Source organism: Hipposideros armiger, unplaced genomic scaffold (genome assembly GCF_001890085.2).
Source record: "Hipposideros armiger isolate ML-2016 unplaced genomic scaffold, ASM189008v1 scaffold_31, whole genome shotgun sequence".
Lineage (NCBI taxonomy): Eukaryota > Metazoa > Chordata > Mammalia > Chiroptera > Hipposideridae > Hipposideros > Hipposideros armiger.
Window position 1 is genome coordinate 4,384,444 of NW_017731381.1, and position 6,511 is coordinate 4,390,954.

General features: G+C 42.9%; 1 long non-coding RNA gene across 7 annotated transcripts in view; it reads right to left on the reverse strand.

Moving 5' to 3' along the window:
- Positions 1 to 2,865: 2,865 nt before the first annotated feature.
- The window catches only part of LOC109379995 (uncharacterized), a 9,584-nt gene continuing 5,938 nt past the window's right edge, over positions 2,866 to 6,511 (reverse strand). For all 7 annotated transcript variants that reach the window (XR_002123334.1, XR_002123335.1, XR_002123337.1 and 4 more), the window contains one exon: positions 2,866 to 2,895. This is a non-coding gene — a long non-coding RNA (uncharacterized LOC109379995). The remainder of the gene's footprint in view (positions 2,896 to 6,511) is intronic.

Here is a 6,511-nt window from a genome sequence, read left to right on the forward strand (position 1 = left end):
GTGGTCTCCCTAAGAAGACATGTGCCCATCTGACACCCTACAAAATATTTACAACATTATTGATTATATTCCCCAAACTGTCTTTCTACAAAGAACTCTTAAAACTCAACAATAAGGAAACAAACAATCCGATTAAAAAATGGGTCAAAGACCTGAGCAGTCACCTCACCAAAGAAGATATAGAGATGGCAAACAGCATACGAAAAGATGTTTCACATCATCTGTCATCAGGGAAACGTAAACTAAACGTAAGGAGCTACCACTACGCAACTATCAGAACAGCCCAACTCCAAAACGCTGACAATGCCAAAAGCTGGGGAGGATGTGAAACAAAAGAAATTCTCATTCATTGTCAAATATGGTGTCTGAAGAAAGTACTTCTGTCCTACTTGGTGGGTTTTCACCTCCCAGTCTGCCCCACATCAGATCCTATGACTATAGATTCTCTGGTTAATTGATTACATTACCCGTTTTTATGCCATCAGTCTACCAGAGGTAAGAGAAATATGTGAAAGTGATGTAAGGTCCAATGAGATAGACAGATTTAACAAACGTGTACTAAGCCCAGCGACAGCTTGGGTATACGAGTATGGGACCTGGTCTTATCCACAGCTACATGAGGGATCAGTCCCCAAGACCAGGACTAGAATGAACTCCCAACTTCCAGCCCAGAACCGGTGGTTAAAACTTGTCTTTTCATCTGTTTCGTCTTCCATCTCAGAATCATAACTGCATTTGGCTCTGGACATAGAGAAAAGAGAGAGCCATTTGGGAGGTATTGAAACATTTCCTCCTGTGCAAATCGTTTCTTTGTGTGTTGGCAAGTCCAAGGTGTTCTAACAAAGGTCAAAAGTATTTATTTTCTTTAATACTCTCAGGATGAGAGTGAGACACAGACGAAGGGGAGCCAGAGCTGGGGAAAGAGAAAGCGGCGTGTTGCCAATTTTAATAGCTGAAAGGGCTTCTTTTTATCACAGGAAATGGTTGTCTTAGGGCACCGAAACAACCTCTGGTTTGCTATCAAAAACAGCAGAAATTACAAGGAAGGAATAGGAAGAAATCATTGGACAAACAGATGATGTGGTCAAGGCCATTGTCTATCTGGCCCTGCCCATCTCCCCAGCCTCCTCTCCCCCTGTTCCCCACCTCCATCTGACACTTGAGTTTTGCCAGTCTGCTGAGTTTCTGACCACTGAACTCCCTGTACTGTTCCCTCTGACTGGACTGCCTGACCCCAGTTTCTTGGCCTGCTGAGTCCTCCTTGAGGACTCAGATCAGGTGTCATGTCTTCACCATGCCCAGCTCTGCTTCTGTGCACCCATCACGTCTTCCTGTCTTTGCACTGATCAAGCTGTGTTGACATCGCCCAGATGTCCATCTGTCTCTCCCATTGGACTGGAGATCATCCACTGGACCCTTGGGCTCAGATCTGGCCTTCAGACAGAATCATGCTTTATTTGGCCTGCAGCACTTGGGCTCACATGGTGTTTTTAAAAATTTTTTTGCATTCATTGCCAAAAATTAAAAATCAAGAGATTTCACATAAAACTCCAGATTTCTGGCTTCCCTGAACAAATTGGAAATCCAGTACCATGAATGCACTTCTCCAACCTCATGGCAGAGCAGAGCCTGGCATTCTCCATTTCTCCACAGTCCCCACCACGTCCCATTGTCTCTGCAAGAAAACCTCCTATCAGAGCCATTTGTCATAACTCTTGCAATATTGTTTTTTTCTTACAGTGGATTAAAGGAGAGAGTAAAATATTTACTTCACCCCTGCTCCTTCCTCACACACTTGGCCCACTTCCTGCATTTACATCACCAGGCTAGGCCTTGCAGGCACCTGGGCTCTCCACCCATGTGCTAGGCTAGGAGCTCCTTGGAAACAAACACGGTGCTTTGTTAATTTCTGTGGCTCCAACAGCAAGCACGGTGCCTTGCTCAGTGTCGGTCCCCCATAAATGCTAGTTGGGATTATGAATCTTGCTTTCAGAAAAGAACCTCTTTCTCAATTCTTCCTTCCCTTTAGTCTTCCATTCATTTACTGAGTTCATCTCTGTGTTCATTTCCCTGAATTGACATTCTCTTTATCTCTGGAATCCTGGATCCTCTTGTAACCCCCAAATAATCAAAACCTCTCTTCAGATTGCCAGTCCAGGTACCTCTGATAAAACCTTGCTCTTAACAATTACATAACAGAAAATCATGAAGAACCATTGATTGGTAGTGATGGTATTATTACTAGTAATAAGTAGTTATCATTTATGGAGAGCTTCCCAGGTACCAAGAACTCTACATACATTTCCTCATTCAAGCTCTACAACAATGCTGTCAGGTGTCGTTTGTCCTCATGTTAGTCAGAACTGTCAGTTACAAGTAGAAAAAAACCGAAACAGCCAACTCTCAAAATGGCGTAAGCCAAAAGGTTCATATAACTGAAAAAATCAGATCTAGCGTTCATTAAACCATTATGTGGCTGACACATCTCTAAGAACTGTCATTCCTTTACTCTTCTAAACAACACTTTGAGAAAAGTACTAATAATATTTCCATTTCACAGATGGCAAAAACTTGAGTACTGAGATTTCAATAATTTTACTACAGTCATCGAGCTAATAAGTCATTCTTTTTTTCCCTTCCCAGCATCTGAACCCTTTTTCTGTTTAAGGGAGTTGCCTACTTTATTAGACTCCTTGGAACCAGAGTTCAGTTCCCACAGAGGGGAGAAAATACCAGATGCTGACTTCCCAGCCTCCTTTGCATCTTGGACATGAGCAGTGGTATAGGCTCTGCCCGCTAGCTTCTGGCTCTAGATAAACCACGTTAACAACTGATGAGTATATTTGCAGACTTTTCTCCAGGTCGACATAAACACACACACACACACACACACACCTATATAGAAATCCTGCTCTTAACTCCCATTTTAAGGGACAATTCATCACTAATGGTGGCATTTTGGGCACCGGAGATTGCTTGTTGGAGGGAGAGAGGGATTTCGCCCATGAGACGGAGCCCTTCTTGGCACGCTCCAAATTGCACCCCTGAGGTGACCTTCAGGGAAGCTCACCCCCTTCCCCCCGGTTCTGAAGTGGGTGTGAGAAGGTGGAGGTGGGCACCCTTGGTCCCTACCATAGGAATAGACCTCGGCCGAGCCCTGGGCTCATGGCTTCCAGGAATGGCTGCTGGCCTACCTGCAAAGCTGAAGGACCTGCAAAGTCACTTCTGCCTGGAGCCCCTGAATCCAGGCCAGCTAGCCCCCCGCCCCCTCGGAGCCCTTCAACACCTCCTGGAAGGACTTCTCTCTTCTTTCTCCTACTCGGCAATTTTAACCAGTCCAAGAACCAGCTGCTCTGCCCTCCGATCAATAGCCGTTGGGAAGGCCTTTAGGATGGTCCCTGGGCTCTCTTCCTGACTCAGTTTCAGTCCAATTAAGCTCCTTCCGCTGTATTAAAGCAGCCTCCTTCAAGAGTACAAGTTGGCACCAACCCACAGCCAGTGGCTAAAACTTGTCTTTTCATCTCAATCTAGCTTTCCAGCAGCATCCTGGAATTTTATTTATTTATTTTTGTTTATTAGCCACCACCGTATTTTAGAAGGTATTTATTTAAAGCTGCCTTTTGTGGCTGGAGTCAGTGCTCAGCAAACTTTTGTTGGAGAAAAGATGAACGAATAAATGATAGAATAGTCAGCGCTTGGTAAATGGTTGATGAAGGAGGACCAAATGACACAGAGCATGTGAAACTTATGTAAATGATGAAAATTGTTAACTGAGCTGGACGAGACTGCAGCCTTATCCACTGGCGCCATCTGCTGGAAATAAGTTAGCACAACAGGTCTGCTTTAGCGAGGCATGGGGACACTTGACTTCTGGAAATGCCAGCGAGGAGCTGTGTTAAAAGGGGTGCTAAGTGCTTTGCATGAATTATTTCTCTTCATTCCCACTGTCACTAGAAGAAACAAATACTATTATCGTTGATTGCATCTCTAGATATTAAAAAGTTGAGGCTTATAGAGACTTAGAGTGGATTTATCATGTCTAAGGCCACATAGCTAGTGGGTATTTGGAATGACTCAAACCCAGTTCTGTCTCACTTCGGAACCTACTGTGGGTTGGGTTCCCCAGGAATCAGATTTCAACATGGAGAGCGCACACAGGAAGTTTATTGCAGTGCTCTCAGGATCACAGGTGGGAGGGAAAACTCAAATTGCAATGCAGCCAGGCATTTTTCTCAGCATCTGTGGCACAGACCACTGCATGTCCCCTAATAAATGTCTTCCTTTCTTTTACAAAGAAACAGTAAATTCCAGGGTCCCCAAACCATCAGGAAAACAGGGCTATAAAATCTGTGCAGTCCCAAAAAAGGTGACACTAATGTCTATTAGAAGTGACCACGAGGATACTGGACAAGGAAGAGCCTCCTTGAGGGAAGAGCCAGGCGTCATGGAGTTTAGAGGACAGGGACACTCCTCCTAGAAAGCAGGACAACTCACCTGCCAGAGAAGGATGTATGTCCTTCTGGACTTGGAATAGTATTTAGAGGTCACCTCCTTTGTGTCTAGGCATATTGACCCCTAAATCAATGCCAATTTTCCCAACCTCCCTATAGCCAAGTATGGCCATGTAACTGAGTTCTGTCCAATAGGACATAAATCAAATAATCACATAGTAGGTTCTAGAAACTTCGCTAAGAGGTAGCTGGGTTGCACCCAATACCTCTACCTTCCCCCCCCCCACCCCCGGTCTCTTCCTCCTTCCTTCTGACTTGGATGCAGTTGTAATGGCGGGAGTCGGAGCAGCCATTTTGGAACATAAGGTGAGCTTGGAAATAGCAGCTATGTACTGTAGAACAAAGCAACAAGATTAAAGGGGCCTAACTCCCAGAAGACTTCATGGCACAAATCACCAGATCAACCCAAACTTCTTATCTACAACTTTTAAAGGATAGGCAAAATAAATGAACTTTTAATTCGTTAAAGTCACTGATATTTGACATCTGTTATTCACAGACAAACCTAACCCTAAATGGTACAGCATCCAATTATGGACAATGCATAATCCCAACATTTAATTAGCAGGAAAGATACTTTTTTTGTTGTTGTTACTGTTAGTAGAAACAATAACACTCTGAAAATGTATGTTTGGAAATGATTCAGTGTGCTGGGGAAAAAAACTAAATTGGAATTAGAAGACCCAAGTTCTAGACCCAGCATTGTTGCTGATGAACTGTGTGACCTTTGCCATATTTCCCTCATTGGTAAAATAAGGGAGTTGGAAAAGGAAGGAATAATAATCAATAAACACAGGAAAAGATGTTTACCTTCACTAGTAATAAGAGAAATGCATATTAAAACAAGCAGATATAATGTCACACCAATCAGATTGGCAAAATCAAAAATCCAGATGGGTATGGGGAAAACAGGTGTTCTCATACAATGCTAGTGGAAATGTAATTTGGCACAACCAATGTCGGGTCCGAGTTGTTTGGCTAAGGACGGTTTCAGCAGTGAGGCACCCAAATGGAAAAAAGCCTTGCAGAGTTTTTGACACGAATGCAGCAACACTTGATTCAGCAGCAGCAGCAGAGGGAGAACCCAGAACACAGAACCCCGTTAAACAATAGTGTCAGGTGCCAGCACGCATGCACTCTAAGAGCAACTCACATAAACAACTTGTTTTCTTGCAGTCCCACCTGGGCCTGGAGGAGTCAGGGCTGCCGGGCTCCAAAGCTTGTAAACATTTCCTGACCCTGGGAGGCCCTGACAGCTGGGCCCCCACAACCAATATAAATTACCCATCTGTGTGAAGCTGGGAAATGTGCATATCTTGTGATCCAGCCGTTCAACTTCTAAACGTACAACCATAGAGACACTCTTGCTAGTGTGTCCCATGAAATACTCCAGCAGCATAGAGAAAACAACCTATAATCTAAATGTGTATTGCAGAAATAAATTAGATAAAACACACTTTGGTATATTCAGGCAATGGAGTATATCACAACAGTAAAAACAAACCACATCTGTGAGTATGAGCATGTTTAGGTCTCAAAAACCCAAAGGTGAGTGATAAAAGCAAAACACACAATGATACATACATACTACAAGATGGCATTCATATAAAAATTTTTAAACCCACAAAACAATTCTATGTTCTATTCATGGATACATACATATATGGTAAAAATATTAAAATATGGTAGGAAAAGATACATAACCAATCCAGGATGGTGGTCCCCCTGGGAGAATGAATGAGGGAAGGATATCAAAGTGATTTCAACTTTATCTACAATGTTCTCTTTCTTTACTATTTAAAATTAGAAGCAAAAATGAAATGTTTTTGTATGTTTATAAACGTTTGAATATATAAATAAAAATGAAAGAATTGGAATAGAATGATCTCTAAGGTCTCATTCAGCCCTAAATTTTTATATACGAAACATACAAAGCATGGCACGAGATAAAGATTGGGGTTCAAATCCCAGGTCAGTTGAAGGTCTTTCAGCTCTCTCTC